This window comes from Nomascus leucogenys, chromosome 12, assembly GCF_006542625.1.
Source record: "Nomascus leucogenys isolate Asia chromosome 12, Asia_NLE_v1, whole genome shotgun sequence".
Classification (NCBI taxonomy): domain Eukaryota; kingdom Metazoa; phylum Chordata; class Mammalia; order Primates; family Hylobatidae; genus Nomascus; species Nomascus leucogenys.
This window is the reverse complement of record NC_044392.1, coordinates 104,724,827-104,745,890: the sequence shown is the minus strand read 5'-3', so window position 1 is coordinate 104,745,890 and position 21,064 is coordinate 104,724,827. Positions and strand designations below refer to the sequence as shown.

The 21,064-nt window shown below is 38.2% G+C and overlaps 1 long non-coding RNA gene across 1 annotated transcript in view; it reads left to right on the top strand.

Annotated features, from left to right (window-relative positions):
- The first annotated feature begins 7,259 nt into the window (after positions 1 to 7,259).
- Positions 7,260 to 21,064, top strand: part of LOC115837555 — a 121,260-nt gene continuing 107,455 nt past the window's right edge. Inside the window, exon 1 of the long non-coding RNA XR_004032566.1 lies at positions 7,260 to 7,408. This is a non-coding gene — a long non-coding RNA (uncharacterized LOC115837555). The remainder of the gene's footprint in view (positions 7,409 to 21,064) is intronic.

The following is a 21,064-nucleotide window of genomic DNA, read 5'->3' as shown; positions in this document are numbered from 1 at the left end:
AAAAGCAGAGGTCAGTCTCTCCCTCTGGAAGCTCTCTCCTACGCAAGTACAGAGCTGCTACCAGCCCAAGATGCCCAGTGGGTGGTGGCTGGAGTCCCAGGTCGAGGGGGTCTCATTCCATGAGAAGTGGGATTAGGAACCCATGTAAAAAGTAGTCTGGCCACTTTCTTGTGTGATGGTTGTGCTGTGCTGGGGATCTGTGCCACTCCTTAATCACCACTGGAGCCTATAGTGGGGAGGGCCGCGAGATAGCAAAAATGGTAACCAGTCTCTCTTTCTAGGAGCTCCATCCCAAGGAAATAGAGAACTGCTACCAGCCCAAGAGCCCAGATGGGGTTGGCTGGAGACTCAGGCCAGAAGGCCTTACCCTGTGAGATGCAGGTGAGGTGAGGACTGCAGTCTGTTGCTGCTCAGCCCCCCGGATTTGGCCCCTTTCCTGAAGGTGTGCAAGAAAGCCTGACTTTCCCACTCCTGGAGCTGCAGCTGCTAATGCTAGGATGCCTGGGGATTCAAGGCTCCTGGGACGCCATGTGTGCCTGAGCAGAGACTCTGTCCAGACTCCACATAGCTCTCTGTGTCAGTCTGGAGGTTCCAGAGGGGTGAGCTTACAAGGGGATCGCCTGAGCCTAGGGTTGCAAAGGTCCATGGCAGAAGTGTCTGTCCCTGGGGACTCAATTACTCATCACTTCCCCAAGGTGGAAAAGTCTCCCCTGGCTCCATGCCACACCTGAGTGGGAGGCTGTCCTGTCTCACTCCTCTCTGTTCTCCACAGGTCAAGTTGTTTCCTTGATGAATCCTAATGTGTTCCAGTTGAATGTTGCAGTTGAAGAGCTAGTAATTACTTGCTACTCTTTCTTTCCATGAGAGTGATGCACACTAGCTGCTTCTAATCAGCCATATTCACCTCTCCCCTAAAATCTTTTCAGTGTAGTTCATCTCATTGCTTTCATTGTAAGAAAGTCATTCGACAAGCTAAGGTTACCCAAATCGTCTTTGCTATGCTAATTTTTACAATTCTATAATTTAACATTTTATTCTCTAAGGCATCAAAAATTAATTGTGGTCTATGGTGAAAGCTAATAATATAACTTAATTATTTTCTAATACTTTGGCAATTTTTAAAACAATGGTTTGTTACAGTGAGTGTGAATACTGTTGATTTTTTAGTATTATTGCACTGTCGCCTTATGAGTTTTACTTCTGAAAATTGATTGAGGTTATTTTTCTTATATGTTTTAAAACATTCTATGAGGGGTTGGCAATCTTTATTTAATTTTTAGATATGCATTGAATGTATTCACTATGCAATGCATATCTAAAAATAATGTATATCTAAAAATTAAATAAACATTATCATTCAGATTTTTCAAATACTCTATATTCTTTATTTTGGTTGCAGTTGTCCCATAACAATTGCACATACTGAGAAATTACATCAGGTTCTTCTGGTTAAATAACATTTTAAACTTGAAAATATGAAGACAAGCTAGGATATTTTCTTTTGAAGAAACAAAGTAGTTTTGAAGTTTTATAAAAATCTAAGTAAATTCAATCATAAAGTAATAGAAAGAACATGAGTAGATGAAGCTTAGCAATTAAGACTTGGTAATGTGGGTTTTTATTTTTATTTTTTGCCTTTTCTTTTTTTATTATGCTTTAAGTTTTAGGGTACATGTGCACAATGTGCAGGTTTGTTACATATGTATACATGTGCCATGTTGGTGTGCTCACCCATTAACTCGTCATTTAGCATTAGGTATATCTCCTAATGCTCTCCCTCCCCCCTCCCTCCACTCCACAACAGGCCCCGGTGTGTGATGTTCCCCTTCCTGTGTCCATGAGTTCTCATTGTTCAATTCCCACCTATGAGTGAGAACACGCGGTGTTTGTAATGTGGGGTCTTAAACATCATGGCAAGGAGCTGAGAACTTATTTTTTTAGGCCACCTATTTTTAAATGCTGGTTTTGTTCCAGCTGCATAAAAATAACCTGAGGATTTTTGTCCAAGTATACATTGAAATCATATTTAAGTTACAGTTAGATTCTGACGGCAACTTTAAGAGGCAAATATCTTGTATTATCAAAATAAGTGCTGAAAAATCTCTCAGTGTATACTTGTGTGGTCACCTTGTACAGTAACTCCTATGGGTGCTAAATTCTGAGTATCAGCAAAAAACGAGAATGTTGTGAAGATGATTGGGTATTCAGACTTATCTACACTTAAGATAAATATCCGTATATATTGGTGAATGACGATTAGCTTCAAATATTGTTCCTGACCCAGTCTGTTTCCCTTTTGCTTCTAGTACTCCAATTACTTATTTAATAATCCTTATTAAAATAATAGATATTTCTCTACTCCTTTTTAAATTTTCTGTCATCTTGCCTCTCAATGATTTAGTCTAGATTTATTTTTTGAACCACCTTCCAGTTTGACAATTCTTACTTTATATGTGTCTAATTTGTTAATGCCATTGATTGGATTTTACTTTATTTTTATATTTTACATTACATTATATTATATTTTGTTATTTATATAATAATGAAGAGAGATATATTTATTATATATATTACCTTGTTATTATATTTTTCAGTGCTAGGATTTCTAATTGATACAGTTTCCAGTCCTCTGCCTAAATTGTCCACCTTGTATTTTAATTACTTGAACATATTAATCACGGTTTTAGAGTGGATTTGAAAATTCACTTATGTATAGCTCTGGTGGGGATTATATTTGCTCTTTTTCTTGTTTTTTTTTTTTTTGGTGAAATCTTTTTGTATGTTTGGGGCTTTTATTACTTTTTTACATTAAATGTACTTTTTACATTAAATGTAAAAATTATAAACATAATTTGAGACTCTAGATGTTTTCACTCTCCAAAAAAAGATTTTAATTTTGTTTCTGGCATGTATCTAGCAGGGACAATAGCAATACCAGGTCATCTTAATACAATAAAGACAATAAAGGTCTGAGATAATTTGAAGCTGAAACTTAATCCTTCTCTTAGCTTTCACCCTTATTCCTATGCTTAGCCCTTTAAAGTCCCAACAGAAACCTATGCATGTGCCAGAACCCTTCCTGCTTGATGGGTCCTGAACTCCAGTTTTGGTTCTCTCAGCCCTTTCTGTCTGCCAAAATCTCTGCCTACATTCTCAAACTTTCCAAAAATACTTTGGGAGTTAGGAAATTCCTCAACAGGAAACGTAGTATTAATTTCCAAGCTCATCTCTTTGGTTTTCCTCTTGCCTCCCACACCCCAAATCCTAGCCCTCAAAATTTTGTTGTCTGATAACTTTTCAATGCCTTTAGATATTTTAAAGCCTGCTTTGCCCAACGTTCCTAGGAAGTATGAGAATTTTATATCAACGTTCTCCAAGAAACAGAGGACAAAATAGAATTAGCCATGGGAGAGATGTATTGGAAGGAATGTCTGTAAACATAAAAGTGAGAAAGTGAAAGAGGAGGCAGAGAGATTCTTCAGATGATGATGCAGGTCTGAAACCCGGGAAAGAGGAGAGGGAAGGAAGAATAATTGGTTAGTAAAAGCTTTACACTACAATGTACTTCTGGGGAAGTCTCAGCCCAGACAAGGGGGAGCTACAAAGTGAAGACTAACTATCAAAGAAGTCTCGTGTTAGCAGAAATGGCCCAGCCATAATACCCCCACCAAGTTCAGTCATTAGCTTTGAGCAACTCCGAGTGAGCATGGCCTTGGGGAAAACACTGAACTGTAGAAGATCCAAAGATGTGGTATCTGGAAGATCTTTTCCAGCTACTGCGCTCATACCAAGTTTCCTTGAAGGAATAGCTAGTGACCTGTGGAACCACAGGCCTTATAACATAAATGTACTGCATAAATATTATGTATGATTTATCCCCCATCCCCTTTACTTTTTCTTACTTGTTATTTAGTGATTGATTTGTATATTTATAAGACTGCTTCCAAATAGCACTGGAATAAAGCAGACTATAATATTTTTAAACTTGTGGATTAACCTAAAAAATAAATATATAAAAATAAATATTGGAACACACTAGAAATAGAATGGGTGTCATTTTACTTATCTGGATAGTTTATTGAATCCCTTAAGCTTTTGATTATATTGGTTTCTATTTTTGTTTTGTGTTTTCTTCATCAGCATATTACCTGTAGATTTTATGTACTGATTTTAGGGATTTAAAAGGCCTAAATGTGTTTTCTTCTTTCCACCTATTGCCAGATGCTTGAATTACACAATCAGATTAACAATATATTGTCTCATACTTCATGTTTTCTCCTGCCTCTCCCTGGAATGCCCCTCACTGCTTCTTACTGTGGTTATTTCTTATGTCTCTTTCAAGGATCAGTTCAAGCATCATCTTGAACTAGGGGTACATCTTCAGGAAGTACCCCCATATAACTTTTCTATGTTTCTGTAATATCTTATGGATATATTCATTATATCACTTATCCCACTGTGCTTTAATGATTGTTTGAGCTCCCTGAACAGAGACCTTGCTTGTGTTTTTCATAGTATTTCTTGTAAGTAGTACTTTGTAAATAAGTGCTCAATAAATGTTTGTTCAATAAAAAAGCTTAAGTTTCATGAGAAAATATATATAACCATAGGTATGTTTAGCACTTCTGTTTAGTCATATTCACTGATTGTGATGAAGGCAGTAATAGGTTTTGCTTGATGTAGGGGGCAGGATGCAGTTCTAGGTACTAGTGATGGGGCACTGCATATTGAAGAAGGTTTAAAAAAATGGCCACCCCATCACGAGGTCAGTAACTTGAGAACAGCCTGGCCAACATAGTGAAACCCCGTCTCTACTAAAAATACAAAAAATTAGCCAGGAGTGATGATGGGCACCTGTAATCCCAACTGAAGCAGAAGAGTTGCTTGAACCCAGGAGGCGGAGGTCGTAGTGAGCCGAGCACTCAGCCTGGACAACAGAGCGAGACTTTGTCTCAAAAAAACACAAAAAACAGAAAACAAACAACAACAACAAAAACAACCAAACAACTGGCCACCCCTAAAGATCATGGAATGTGCTTACCATGGGAAACCTGAGACTAAGTTACTTGCTGAAAAGTAACTCACAATTTTTCACAAAGCTCTCTGGGATTTCAATTTTAGTTCGTTTTCAATATCTATTACCTAAGCCTAAGTGGACTGGTTTGGTAAACTAAGTGTTTTTAGCCATTAATAAAAGCAAATGGCATTCACGTATCTGCTTAATGAAAAAAAAAAATTTTTTTGTTGGTTTCCTACAGATGTGGTCAAGAATAGGGTGTTAGTTATACCTAGGAGCAAAAAAAAATCAATATCAAATGTGAGGTGTCACTTAAAGCTTTATCTTGCCAGTTTTTCTTTTAGACCTCGCTTGATTTCTGGAACAGAGACTCTAAGACTATTCATTTGTGTGGTTCTCTTAGTTGTTCTCCTCTAGAACACTCATCAGCCTCTTGATTCCCAACTCCCTTGTTTCCGTTGTCCTCACCTCCAGAGTACTGTTCAGACTGAATGGGAACTAGGCTGGAGAAACACTATAGCTCTGCTTTATGCATTATCACACTTACACAGCAATTGGCGTAACTATCATGTTTTAAAAATTAATACTAGGCCTGGTGCGGTGGCTCACGCCTGTAATCCCAGCACTTGGGAGGCTGAGATAGGTGGATCACCTGAGGTCAGGAGTTCAAGACCAGCCTGGGCAACATGGTGAAACCTCGTCTCTATTAAAAATACAAAAATTAGCAGGGCATGGTAGCACTGGCCTGTAATCCCAGCTACTCAGGAGGATGAGGCATAAGAATCGCTTGAACCCAGGAGGCAGAGGTTGCAGTGAGCTGAATCACACCACTGCACTCCAGCCTGGGTGACAGAGTGAGATTCTGTCTCAAAAAAAATAATAATGAGAATTATGACACGTTAGAAATTTCACAAATAAGATTACTCTGAATGATATTTATAAATATACCTTTATTTTTTCCTTATAGTGAGCTTAAGATACTTGACTATGGAAAACCTATTATAAGAGCAAAAAAAAAAAAAATTTTTCTCTAAGCTTTGCGGACATCACCTTTCTGCTTAAAATTTTCCAATGGCTTTGCACTGCAAATCGAATAAATTTCAGATGTAATGTCTGCAAGGCCTTACATAATCTGGATGTCGCCTGTCTTTATAATTTATTTCTTAATATTTTTGCCTGGTTCCCTATTCCCAGCAGATTTCCTTTTAATACTCAGTCATGTCTAGGCTCTTCCTTCCTTAGAAATTTTGCCTATGATTGTCCACATTTTCCCTGGTCTTCATGTATCTGGATTTTTTGTTTGTTTGTTTTCTTTTTTTCATTCAGTTCTCAGCTCACATGTCATCTTCTTAGAAATGTTTATTCTGACAATCTTAGACAAAGTAGGCCCGTCCTCACCCTGCCTCTATTGTATTAGTCTGTTTTACTTACTCTAAAGTAGTCTACATTACCTTAACCTGTTGATTCCATGAGGGAATGAGCTTTGTTTGGTCACTATAAAGGAGACAACTTGGCTACAAGTATCAACAGTGTCATATGTGATCCTGCCACCTTCAGATTCAGTTCTTTGAAAGCCCAAAGATTAGCTTTGATTGTGAGAGAGGAGAACAGAAGAAAATGGTCAAGCAGACAGTTAGGGTGGGCCCTTGGTTGAATTCTTTTGAACAAAAGAACAGCCTGAAAAATCAAGCTGTAGGCACAGATAAGGGAACTTGCACAGTGGAGCTTGCCTAAGGCATGCCTACTGCAGCACAGACAAGAAGGCTACACAGGTGCCTTGCCCAGACATGCCCACAATGGAAATTCCATCCCCTAACACATGTGCAGTAAGGGGAGCAAAGCAATATAGAGTAACTCAAGCTGAGGGCCCACATACACACTAGGAGGATGGGGATGGAGCTACCAGAAATTTGTGCCTTATGAAAATTAGACATCCAGGCCTCATCAGTTTCTTATAAAAGCCTTTGCATTCAACTGTAAAAACAGCAACCCGTTTGGTCCCCTTCTCTGCTGCAGAGAGCTTTCTTCTTTCACTTATTAAATTTTTGCTCCAACCTCACCCTTTGTGTCCACATTCCTTAATTCTCTTTGTTGTGAGACAAAGAACTCCAGGTGACACATCACAATGAAAGACTGCTACATTGTGGCACATTGGTAACACTGTAACAATTGTACGGACTTCACATATGGGTAGTCACTGAGAAGAGGACAACTGGCTGCAAATATCAACAGGCTTTAACGGTCTTCTTACCTTCAAGTCCAGTTCTTTGAAAGTCCAAATTTGCTCTGAACTGACTTCAAGCAAGTGCCCACTCTTGAACCAATTACTGCGGCTGGAGGATAAAGTCACAAATTGGCCAACTCGGATTACCTGCCTTCTGCATCTTAAAGGTAGGACCAGCTCAGAGAGTAAAGACTGAGAATATGAACAAATGATTTTCCAGAGAAAATTAGGGTAATTTTTCTGAAAAAATTGGGGTTTTGGGGAATGGGAAGTGGGCAGTGAAAGCAGCAGTTGCTAACTAAAAGAAGCAGTCATTGATATGTTCAGTTTAAAGGGCTGCAAGGCATTCCTTAGGGTGGATGTATACTGATGTGGCCTATCGTTTCCCTATGGATGAATATTTTAGGTTGTTTGCAAAATAGTGTTATGATAAACATCATTGTTCATTTATTTTGATTATATAAAAATTATTCCTCAAAGTAAAAATGCTAGGTTCTAGTGTGCATATTAAATGTTCAATTAAGGAAAGTTATATTAAACACCTTATAGAAATTCATTTCTCTGCTAAAGTAGTCTTGTCCCATAGGAATATCATGTGAGCCACGTATGTAGTTGTACATTTTCTAATAATCACATTTAAAAAGTAAAAAGGGACCGGGCGCAGTGGCTCACACCTGTAATTCCAGCACTTCTGGAGGCCAAGGCAGGCAGATCACAAAGTCAGGAGTTTGAGACCAGCCTGGCCAACATGGAGAAACCCTGTCTCTAATAAAAATACAAAAATTAGCTGGGCGTGGTGGCACATGCCTGTAATCCCAGCTACTCGGAAGGCTGAGGCGGGAGAATCGCTTGAACCAGGGAGTCTGAGGATGCAGTGAGCCAAGATCGTGCCACTGCACTCCAGCCTGGTGACAGAGCAAGACTCCTTCCCCCACCAAAAAAAAAAAAAAAAAGTAAAAAGAAACAAGTGAAGTTAATCATTTATGTATTTGTTTAACCCAAAAATCAACAATAGTCTATTTTAACGTGTAATTAATACTAACATTTATTTATGGTATTGTTTACATTTTGTTCTTTTACTAAAGTCTGAAACCTGGGGTGCATTTTACACTTACAGTATGCTCAATATGGATTGATGTTCAGCAGCCAAGTGGAATAAGTGACTATCTAATTGGAGAGCACAGCTCTAGAATATTCTAGTTCTAGTAAACACATAGGGGGTTTTACATACCCAAGTGCTCTCAGAGACTGGTTTCTGGATAATAATTTAAATCTAGCTTTAAATTGAACCTAGTACAAATCACTCATTAATCAATAGACTGTCCATCTCTAAAAAAAAGTCTTACTCTAAGTGGTAGTTTGGAAATACATAGTGGAGAAAACTTGACAACATCTCAAACCAATAATGAAGACAAGAGTAGTCACCAGGAGGAGGCTTAAGAAAAATGCTGAGTCTTAGAATAATTAAAAGTTTGCCTGGGGTGTGGTGAGAAATGGTAAGACTCTGGGAAAACTTAGATAAAGCTACCCAAAGGAGAAGAATGTGAATCTGGTAAACTGCAGTTATGAAGCACCAGTGCAGTAAATTCCACTGTGATCTCAGAGTTCATCAGACTTTGGGTGAAATATGGTTTTAGATTGTGCAAATCTTTTTACTGTGATTTCAGAAACATATCTAATATATATTGAATGCTTACTCAGAGCTGTGTTCTGTGTTCATTTGTTTCTCAGAACACATGAATTAGGAAATATTCTTATAGTAATTTTGCTGATAAACCAATTGAAATGCAAAGTAATTAGTTTCACTGTTAGCAACTGGTGATGTTGAGATTTAAACTGCTGATTTCTAACTCTAGAGTCCATTACATTAGCTCTGTTCTATTTTATTCTTAGTATATTACATGTGTTTTTACAGTCAAGCCTTTTGACTAATATTTATCTTTCTATGAACACTGACACTAGCAAATAGGTCCCTTAAAATCTTAGACATAAGTATTCTAATCAGCTAAAGCTATATTTCCCTTTGAAAATTACTGCTTAGAAATTCAACTTATATTTTGATATCTTATGAAATGGCTAACAAGGTTAGTCCCAAGGCCCCAGTGAACTCTTGGTATGAAAAAAAATTATTTAAAGTTGAAGACTGTAGGAGAGAAAAAAACAATATATTTTTCTCCTCACCCATTGCAAGGTTCATGGCTGACACCTCTAAAACAAAAGGCAGATTAATAAGAAAAAATATATAAATTTATTTAGTAGTTTTACATGACATAGAAGTGTCCAGAAATAAAGACCCAAAGATCTATGGAAAACCCTACTTTTATGGATAGTCATGCAGAAGTGTGACTGGAAGACAAAGAGTATGATCTAATTCTAATAAGCTGGAAGGAACTTACCAAGGCCTGTTTTTTCAGATTCTTCTTGGTTTCTAGATGAAGAGTAAAGACCCTGTGGAATGAGGCTCTTCTGACTTACTTTCAGCAGAAATAGTCAGAGGCTTCTTTTACGACCTGCTTCAGGACATAAAGGCAGAAGCTCAGGGTGACAACCTTGCTGCTACTGTGGATTTCTTGATTTCCTTCTGCTTAAGATGCTCAGCATGCCAAGATGCCATATTTGTGGTATTGTGATATTGTGATCTGAGGTCTGGCAAGACCAAACGCTGAATCCTAGAGACTCCATTAGACCCTACCTGAATAGCCATCCTCTCCCCCTGTGTTTATGACCTTGCCATCTCCTCTTTCAGACAATTCTATTGAGTTGTTAGAAAGAAATTGCCCTGGGATAAATAAGAAAGCATCTGTCATCTTAATGTGACAGTTAGTAAAGTAGCACAGGACCAGAACAATAATCATTTAATTGTTTTCGATTGCTTGGGAAATGCCACTGAGCCTCAAACAAATGCCTGGGGGAGGGTGTAATAAAAGTGTCGGTGTGGGAGTGTGCCTTATCTCATTCCAATTCCCAAAGTTAGTCGGAGAGCCAGTAGTCTGACCCACTCCCACCACCCCCACAACCCAATAAAAGGAAGGAAAGAAAAGAACAGGAAAAAAAAAGTTACTAGACTGAGAATGTAAATGTTGTTATGTTTCTTTGCTATTAGTTACTTCAAGGCTTCAATTTTTGGCTTGGAGAAAGTCTGTCTGCTGGTGGCACCATGCTTGAGGCAATGGGAAAAATATGTGAACCAGTATTCTTCCTATAAGCCAGGAGAAAATGCTGTTATACATAGTATTTATAAACAGCCCCCAAAGTAGTTACCGAATTCAGAAACAGTTTATCATAGGCAGGCACAAGGCTGAGCAGAGAAAGTTTTAGGATTTAAAAGTTCAAGTGGCAGAGAAAATGACTTTTTCTTTTAATGAAATGTTTTGTTGAAGTGTTTGGAATGTGATTACCAGGAGTAAAAAGATAGTCCAGCAGACTTCTCCAGCCTCTCAGGTGCAGTGCTCAGGGAAGGCAGATATCATTCTTCCTCAACCTGTTTTGGAATCCTAACAGCATGGTAAAGAGGGATTTGGCAAAGGTTCCTGAGGATAGGAACTGTATTTCTCTTGTTTTTTGCTGTATCCTCAGGCTGTGGCACTGCAAGTCATTATGTAGAGTTTTATAAGTATCTACTAAAAGCTGCTAGATAAATAAGAGACTTTGTCTTATCGCCCAGAATTTTCATTAGTGATTGTTTGGCTGTATATCTGGAGTTAAATATAAGCTAGTGGACCTCTTGGTAGACTGCCATAGAGGAAATTCAGAGGGGATCAAAGCAGATAACCTCAATGTCAGTTTTAATCTTGAGAGGCTACAATTCTAAAACCTTTCAAAGACTCAATCTGATGGGCCTGATTAAGCAAAATGTCTAGTCCCTCAGTGTCAGGAACAACACACCTCTGATGGAATTTGTGAATTTTTTGATGAAGATATATATTTACAAGAAAAGACTGCTGGACTCCTCCAGATACAGGCTGATACACAGGGTTTATCTGTCACAAATGTAAAATCAGAGCCTCCAAACAATTTTAGAAAATAATTTTTTTATTATATTAGGCTCAGAAATGACCTCATCAAAGTTTTGGGGAATTTCTCTCAAGGTCCTTGAGGTCCATGGGAACCATTTGAGTCTGGGAAGGTACCTGGGTGACCTGAACTTAATTGGCTCCTCTCTTGGCTCCTCTGAGACCCTCACTGAATCACCACATACATGGAAGTAATGACACTTACCGCCTTGCATTCATTAGTATAATAGCTTTAATGATTTGATTTGCTCCTATAAAAGGTGCTATATAAATGCAAATGATTGCCAAAGATGATAATTAACAGTCTTCAGCTGCAAACTACTTACACCTCAAGTGCACAGGTCACAGAAAAGAGAAATGTAAGGGTATTATTTAAGAAGACTGTTATCTCTTTGTGCTAAATATGATGACAGGCATTTGTAAAAGCTGCGTCTTTCTCTAGTTACATAGCCTGGGTATTTTTGCTGACTGAAGGAGATACTGGTATAATTCATCTTTCAGAAGTGTTAAATGGTAGGGTGTAAGATGTTGCATTAAAGATGGGGGAGGGGGTAAGAGAAAGGAGGGGGAACCAGGGAATCTATTTCCAGGTAGGAAAATGCAAAGTCCCGGAACCCTAAGTGTATTTAATGGAGAAAGATTTATCATGATTTGTACTCTGCCAGCAATGTACACAGTTTTACAAGATTAAAAAAAAAAGTGCAATAGCAGAACCCAAACATTTCGAGTAAAATGTAATTTACTCCCTTATGTATTGTTTACTTTGTCATGGCCATGTATTAGATACTTTTTGTTGACAACATTGATTATCTCCATGAAACCAACAATTCGATTAAATAGCAAAAGCTTCAGTTCTCTCCATTTTAATCTGGGAGGAAGAGAGAATTTTTGTTGCTAGAGATGAGCTACATTTGCTCGTTAAGTCCAGCTGCCCATCTTGCTGTTAAATTACAATAAAATAAAATAAAATAAAATAAAAATAAGATTAGCTAAAATAAAAGGAAAAGGTGGCTATGCTTTCCATTCCTCTCACAGGTTGGCTCCCTTTGTAAAAGATTAAATTTTATAAAGTTTTGATTTTTGCAATGTGAGCTAGAGAGCTAGAGTACAGCCTTTGTTCTTTCTATTAACTGATATATCCCTTTAATAACCCTAGTACAGATGGACATGTGGCAAAACGCTCTACTCAGCATATTACCTAAGTAGAGAATTAAGTAAGAATAAAGAATCTTTGCCACCTGCTTAGGCGTCTTTATCTTCCTTGGTTTGTAGGGACATTTATTTTTACATCTTTTAGGAGTTCTCATTAACTTCTTACAGTGTCACAGCGTTCTCTGATCTTAAATGCTTGCCTTCTCTTTGTAAGCCATTCTCATTTTACAGCTTATCTCTTTCATCTATTGCTTGATCCAAGATCAGTCATTCATTTGTTTATAGATAATTTACTTCTACTGGCTATTTGGGATTGTCAAGCACAAAATGTCAATCGAAGTGAGAAGTTCAGAAAAGAGACTCAAGTACTTTGAAGTAGAAGACATTTAATGTTCATCTGGGTGAAACCGCCTTTGCAAAATTGGGACTGAGACAGTGAAAGAGATCTAAGCTCACTGACTCTATCTTGCTTCTAACCTTTAAGCTGTCCCTGTTATTTCCTGGGCATAGAGTGGCTAACTTTGGGAGGAACTTAGTTTATAGTTTAAAACAAAGGCAGTAACAGCCCTTTCCCAAAACAAACCTCCTTCTTGCCCAGGGACTAGAATGCCTTTGTAGGACTAACAAATTAGCCACAAGATTAGAAATTATGGTTTAGAATTCATGCACCTGGAAGATAGAAGATTCTTACCCTCCCTAAACTGTTCCTAAAGTTAGTGCTTGAGATATTTGGCAGATATTTTCCTGCATTTGATGGATCAGCTGGCACCACCCAGATGGATAAACTGGCACATCTGATCTTGCAGCCCCCACCCAGGAACTGACTCAGTGCAAGAGGACAGCTTCAGTTCCCTATGATTTCATCTCCTACCCGACCAATCAGCACTCCCGTCTCACTGGCTTCCCCAACTCACCCAGTTGTCCTTAAAAACTCTGATCCCCAAATGCTCAAGGAGACTGATTTGAGTAATAATAAAACTCCAGTCTCCCACACAGCTGGCTCTGCATGAATTACTCTTTCTCTATTACTCAGCCGGCCAGTGGGCAAGCTGAACCCATTGGGCAGTTACATGGCGAGGGGCGTTCATGCTCCAAAGGTGAGAAGTCTTACAAAGGTTGAAAGACTGGTAAACCCATGAACTGACTTCTAATGTCTCATGTAATTTGCTTTTAAAAAAGAAGCAGTGTGTTTGTAATTTGAGTTCAAAATAGAGTACACGCTGATACGGCTCCAGTGAGTGGAGAATCACCAGGGTTCTTTGCCTCGAGTCGAATTCGATAAAATGACAGGGACACATGTGGAGTGGTTTTAAGGAGTGGAGAGTTTAATAGGCAAGTAAGGAGGAAGAAGCTCCCTCATACAGAGACAGAGGGAGGCGGGCTCTAAACCCAAGAGAGGAAATCCCTTGTGCAACAGCAAAGTGGCTGCTTATATGAGGAGGTGGGAGGAGGTGGTGTCTGATTTGCATAGGGCTCAGGGGATTGATTTGACCAGGCATGTCACTCACATAGCCCGAAAAAAAAAAAAAAAAAAAAAAACCTGGCCCTCCCACACTAGGCTTTTAATATGCAAATGCAGGGCACCATGATGTTCTACACGTGTGGGGATAGGTGGGGGCAAGGAAGAAGACAGCAGGCATTTCCATGTCTGGGTGGACCCAGTTTCTAATGGCTAATATTTACATATCATAGGTTGCCTGCCCAGCTCTAAGACCCGGGGCTTTCCTGCTAGACAAGAAACATTTCTGGAGCTGCTTTCAAGGAAATAAAAACTTTCCAAGTAGTCCTTTTCCTCTCTATCTGCCTAAAATAATTTCTTAATAACTCCTACAACAACACAATGAGAAAATTAATACTGAACTTTGCATCTATACTGGAAGAAATTGATCCTGCAGCCAGCTAGTGGTACATATTAAGATATAAGTTATGTGAGTAAGGAAAAAATAATTTTGTGTCTACCCTGGTAAGTTCTTGGCTGCGGTCCTTGTAACAAAAGACAAATTAACAGGAGCAAAACAAACAAGTTTATTAACATTTTTATTTCATATATACATGGAAGATACTCAGAGCAATGTGTAATTCCAAGTGGTGGCTTAGATTCAGGCCTAAATATCACCTTTAGCTAAATCAAAGAAAGAAGGGTGTTGGCAAAGTCAGTTACAGAGAGGAGACCAAGAAAAGCACATTAGACAAGCATAAGTTTTGCTATGTAGATTAAAGTCAGTCCCTTCTCCATAGATGAGTCTCTCCTGTGATTTACAGTCATCCTGATTTTCCTGGTCCAGAGAAGGAGACACCATTACAAATAGAGACTTTCTTTATAAATGTAAATTTCCATTATAAAAGGGTAACTTCTACTCTGTTTTAGAGCTTTTCCTGTGTCTGCTGTTTCTCAAAATAATCAGCTCAAAGTAATCCTTATGCCAAAGAGGCATATTTGAGGTGGCATATTCTGGCCTCCTACAGTCGTATTTTGGGGTGGCATATTCTGGTCTCTTACAGTCATATTTTGAAGTGGCATATTCTGGTCTCTGACAGTGGTAATATTTTTAAAGCATATTTTAAAGCAATCCAACCCAATTACAGGGTTAAAGTTATTTGAATCCTTAGCAAGTTTTCAAAACTTGCAAATGTGTCTTTGTCTCCTCATTTTTTTCTGTCTTTTACTATTCTCGTTTACCCTGGTGCTCTTTTGGCCTCACCTATATTTTAGCTGTTTGAATTTCATCTGGCACTTAACATCCCATATGCCCCCTTTTTCTTCATCCCATACACCCCCTTTTTCTTCATGTTTTTCAAAAGTCTTTTCTCTGTAAGGTGATTTTAGCTAGGTTTTAGGAGTTGTTGACGAAAATAGATGAACTCTGTAAAATATTTAGAGATGTATCCTGAGCCAAATGTGAGTGGCCATGGCCTGTGACGCAGCCTTCGGGAGGTCCTGAGAACATGTGCCCAAGGTGGTTGGGGCGCAGCTTGGTTTTGTACATTTCAGAGAAGCGTGAGACGTCAATCAAACATTTAAGAAATACATCGATTTGGTCCAAAAAGGTGGGACAACTCAAAGTGAGGGCTCCCAGGCTATAGGTAAATTTAAACATTTTCTGATTGACAAATTGGTTGAGTTTGTCCAAAGACCTGGGATTGATAGAAAGGGAATGTTCAGGTTAAGATAAAGCCTGTGGAAACCAAAGGTCTTTTGAAGTCTTATAGTGGCTTCCCTTAGAGACAATAGATGACAAATGTTTCCTATTCAGATCTTAGTTAATCTCTTTAGGATTGAGAGGGTCTAGAAGAAGAAGATCTAGCTGTATTAATAGAGATTCTTTACAGATGCAAATTTTCCCCCACAAAGAATAGCTTTGCAGAGTCATTTCAGAATATGGCAGAAACAAAACAAAACAAAAACCGTGTTTTAGGGTTAAATATTTTGATTTTCTTGCTTGTCTTCTAATGTTATGCCAGAGTCAGGCTGGGAAGTAAGTCACAATATACATGGTTAAATATAACCCATCTAATGAGAATTTCTGATTTGTAGGGCATGACTCACCAGACCCTTTAGATAAGAATCTGGGCAAGATTAAATAATCAGAGTTTAGTCCTCAGAGTAAATAACTTATCTTTACTAGACTAGTTGTGAAAAATAAACTTGGAGAAAAAAATACCTTATTAAAGTAACAAAATTCCAGTATGATGGCTGCTTACTGGTTTTGTTCCTTCTGGGAAACAGAATCTTGATGTTCTGAGGGCCAAGTTCTTTGCTCCCTTAAAGACTCACTGAAAAATTACTGACATGGGGCACATTAATTAATTGGGAAAAGGGCATACAAATTTATTTAACATTTGTACATGAGAACCTTCAGAATGAAGACCTCCCCACAATAAGGTACCTAAGGTTATACACCATCTTGAGATTACAGAAAAAAGGTGGGTTTAGATTCTAGTAAAACTGGCTGTGGGAGGAGGGAGAAAAGGAATTCTATTGAGGGGCAATAAATGATTACTCGGGGGAGTGAATGGATCAGGAAACAAATTCTTAATAGTTTTCTTTGGAGTTAAATGATTCTTAGAGATAGCCATTATTTTGCAAAGGGTCTGTTCAGATGTGGTTACATTCTTGGTCCTCTTTTCTGCTGTTACATGGAGGGGAGAAAAAAAATGTTCTCTTTGGTGGGTCTGGAATTTAGGCAGACAAAGGAATCTTCAGAAAAGTTTTACCCACTAAAAACTGAGTTGGTAGCTGTAGAGGGAAAAACTGAGTTAATTGCTGAGAGGAAAATGATCCGATTCGACCATTCTCCCATTTCTGGGAATAGGCCAGTCTCATTAAACAGCTGTGTCTAATTTTAGGACATGACATTGAAGATAGGCTTTCAAAAGAAGAAAACGAAGATTAATGTTGAGAGCAGTCTAAGAACCCATGTCCTTAGAGTCTGGAGGGCAGCCAGTTGAAGTGTCCAGATGTTAAGACTCAAAGCATCTTCAGTTAAAGTGAAAGAAGGCAGCGGCAATCTGACAAGTTTTTCCCACCTGTATTTCAAGGTATGAGCTTAAGCTTGCAGGGCCTTAGGAAAAAGGTAGTGGCAATTTCTTTAAGTCCAAGTGAGAAAAACAGAATAAAAATGTAAAAATCTTAGTTTAGAGACTTGTGGTCAGGAAAGAATTCAGCATTCATTCTGAATTGTAAGTAAATAATAAAAACTGAAAAACAATGGAAGAGGCTAGAATTTAATAACAAGTATACTATAGTTTTTTATTTTATTTTATGTTTATTTTATTAAGTTCCAGGGTACATATGCAGAATGTGCAGGTTTGTTACTTATGTAAATGTATGCCATGGTGGTTTGTTGGACCTATCAACCCATCACCTAGGTATTAAGGCCCACATGACTTAGCCATTTATCCTGATGCTCTCCCTCCCTCCTTCCCCCCAACACGCCCTGGTGTGTGGTGTTCCCCTCCCTGTGCCCATGTGTTCTCATTGTTCAGCTCCCACTTATAAGTGAGAACATGCAGTGTTTGGTTTTCTGTTCCTATGTTAGTTTGCTGAGGATGATGGCTTCCAGCTTCATCCATGTCCCTGCAAAAACATGATCTCATTCCTTTTTATGGCTGCATAGAATTCCATGGTGTATAAGTACCACATTTTCTTTATCCAGTCTATTATTGATGGGCATTTTGGTTGATTCCAAGTCTTTGCTATTGTGAATAGTGCTGCAATAAATGTGCAGCCAGAATGCAAGGCTGGTTCAACACACACAAATCAATAAGCATAATTCATCACAGAAGCAGAACCAATGACAAAAACCACATGATTATCTCAGCAGATGCAGACAACACCTTCAATAAAATTCAACATCCCTTCATGTTAAAAACTCTCAATAAACTAGTTACTGATGGAACATATCTCAAAATAATAAGAACCATTTATGACAAACCCACAGCCAATATCATACTGAATGGGCAAAAACTGGAAGCATTCCCTTTGAAAACCAGGACAAGACAAGGATGTCCTCTCTCAACACTCCTATGAAACATAGTATTGGATGTTCTGGCCAGGGCAATCAGGTAAGAGAAAGAAATAAAGGGTATTCAAATAGGAAGAGAGGAAGTCAATGTGTGAATGTATCTTTATAACAGAATGATTTATATTCCTTTGGGTACATACCCAGTAATGGGATTTCTGGGTCAAATGGGATTCCTGGTTCTAGATCCTTGAGGAATTGCCACACTGTCTTCCACAGTGGTTTAACTAATTTACTTTCCCACCATCAATGTAAAAGCAATCCTATTTCTCCAAAGCCTTGCCAGCATCTGTTGTTTCCTGACTTTTTAATAATTTCCATTCTTACTGGCATGAGATGGTATGTCATTGTGGTTTTGACTTGCATTTCTCTAATGATCAGCGATGTTGAGCTTTTTTTCATGTTTGTTGGCCCCATAAATGTCTTCTTTTGAGAAGTGGTCTGTTCATGTCCTTTGCCCAATTTTTGATGGAGCTGTTTGTTTTTTTCTTGTAAATTTTTTTAAATTTCCTGTAATTTCTGGACATTAGTCATTTGTCAGATGGGTAGATTGCAAAAATTCTCTCCCATTCTGTAGGCTGCTGGTTCACACGGATGTTAGTTTTTTTTTTGCTGTACAGAAAGCTCTTTAGTTTAATTGGATCCCATTTATCAATTTTGCTTTTGTTGCAATTGCTTTTGGAAATTTCATCATAAAATCTTTGCCCATGCCTATGTCTTGAATTGTATTGCCTAGATTTTCTTCTAGGGTTTTTATGGTTTTGTGTTGTACATTTAAGTCTTTAATTCATCCTAAGTTAGTTTTTGTATAAAATCTAATGAAGGAGTCCAGTTTCAGTTTTCTGCATATGACTAGCCAGTTTTTCCAGCACCATTTATTAAATAGGGAATACTTTCCCCATTGATTTTTTCTGTCAGGTTTGTCAAGCATCAGATGGTTGTAGACATGTGGACTTATTTCTGAGATCTCTATTCTGTTCCATTGGTTTATTTGTCTGTTTTGGTACCAGTACCATGCTGTTTTGGATACTGTAGCATTGTAGTATAGTTTGAAGTTGGATAGCGTGATACCTCCAGCTGAGCTGCATTCTTTTTGCTTAGGATTGTCTTGGCTATATGGGTTTTTTGTTTTCATGTAAATTTTATTTTATTTATTTATTTTGAGATGGAGTCTCACTTTGTCACCTAGGCTGGAGTGCAGTGGGACAATCTTGGCTCACTGCAACCTCTGCCTCCTGGGTTCAAGTGACCCTCCTGCCTCACCCTCCCGAGTAGCTGGGATTACAGGTGCATGCCACCACACCCAGCTGATTTTTTTTGCTTTCAGTAGAGATGGGGTTCACTATGTTGGCCAGGCTGGTCTCAAACTTCCGACCTCAGATGATCCATGCACCTCAGCCTCCCAAACTGTTGGGATTACAGGCATGAACCACCATGCCTGGCCAGTTTCATGTAAATTTTAAAATAGTTTAAAAAAAAAAATCTGTGAAGAATGTCAATGGTAGTTCAATGGGAATAACATTGAATCTATAAATTACTTTGGGCAGGATGGCCATTTTTATATTGATTCTTCCTATCCATGAGCATGGAATGTTTTTCCATTTGTTTGTGTCCTCTCTTATTTCCTTGAGCAGTGGTTTATATTTCTCCTTGAAGAGGTCCTTCATATCCCTTGTTAGCTGTATTGCTAGGCATTTTATTCTCTTTGTAGCAATTGTGAATGGGAGTTCATTCATGACTTGTCTCTCTGCTTGTCTATTATTGGTGTATAGAAATGCTTGTGATTTTGTCACATTGATTTTGTATTCTGAGACTTTGCTGAAGTTGCTTATCAGCTACAGGAGCTTTTGGGCTGAGGTGATGGGGTTTCCTAGTTATAGGATAATGTTGTTTGCAAATAGAGACAATTTGACTTCCTCTCTTCCTATTTGAATACCCTTTATTTCTTTCTCTTACCTGATTGCCCTGGCCAGAACATCCAATACTATGTTTCATAGGAGTGTTGAGAGAGGGCATCCTTGTCTTGTCCTGGTTTTCAAAGGGAATGCTTCCAGTTTTTGCCCATTCAGTATGATATTGGCTGTGGGTTTGTCATAAATGGTTCTTATTATTTTGAGATATGTTCCATCAGTAACTAGTTTATTGAGAGTTTTTAACATGAAGGGATGTTGAATTTTATTGAAGGTGTTGTCTGCATCTGCTGAGATAATCATGTGGTTTTTGTCATTGGTTCTGCTTCTGTGATGAATTATGCTTATTGATTTGTGTGTGTTGAACCAGCCTTGCATTCTGGCAATAAAGCCACATTGATCACGGTGGATAAGCTTTTTGATGTGCTGCTGGATTCAGTTTGCCAGTATTTTATTGAGGATTTTCACATCAATGTTTATCAGGGATATTGGCCTGAAGTTTTCTTTTTTGTGTGTGTCTCTGCCAGGTTTTGGTATCAGGATGATGGTGGCCTCAGAAAATGAGCTAGGGAGAAGTCCTTCCTTTTCAACCATTTGGCATTGTTTCAGAAAAAAATAGTACCTGCTCCTCTTTATTCTTTGGTAGAATTTGGCTGTGAATCTGTCTGGTCCTGGGCCTTTATTGGCTGGTCAGCTATTTATTACTGCCTCAATTTCAGAACTTGTTATTGATCTATTCAAGGAATAGACTAAACAACAGAAATTTATCCGTTTATCCAGGAATTTATCCATTTATTCTGAATTTTCTAGTTCATTTGCATAGAGGTGTTTATAGTATTCTCTGACAGTATTTTGTATTTCTGTGGGGTCAGTGGTGATACCCCTTTTATCATTTTTTATTGTGTCTATTTGATTTTTCTCTCTTCTTAGTCTATCCAGCAGTCTATCTACTTCCTTGTTTTTTTTTTTCAAAAACCAGCTCCCGGATTCATTGATTTTTTGAAGGATTCTTTATGTCTCTATCTCCTTCAGTTCCAATCTTATCTTAGTTATTTTTTGTCTTCTGCTAGCTTTTAGATTTGTTTGCTCTTGCTCCTCTAGATCTTTTAGTTTCAATATTAGAATGTTGATTTGAGATCTTTCGAGCCTTCTGATGTGGGCCTTTAGTACTATAAATTTCCTTCTTAACACTGTTTTAGCTGCGTCCCAGAGATTCTGGTACATTG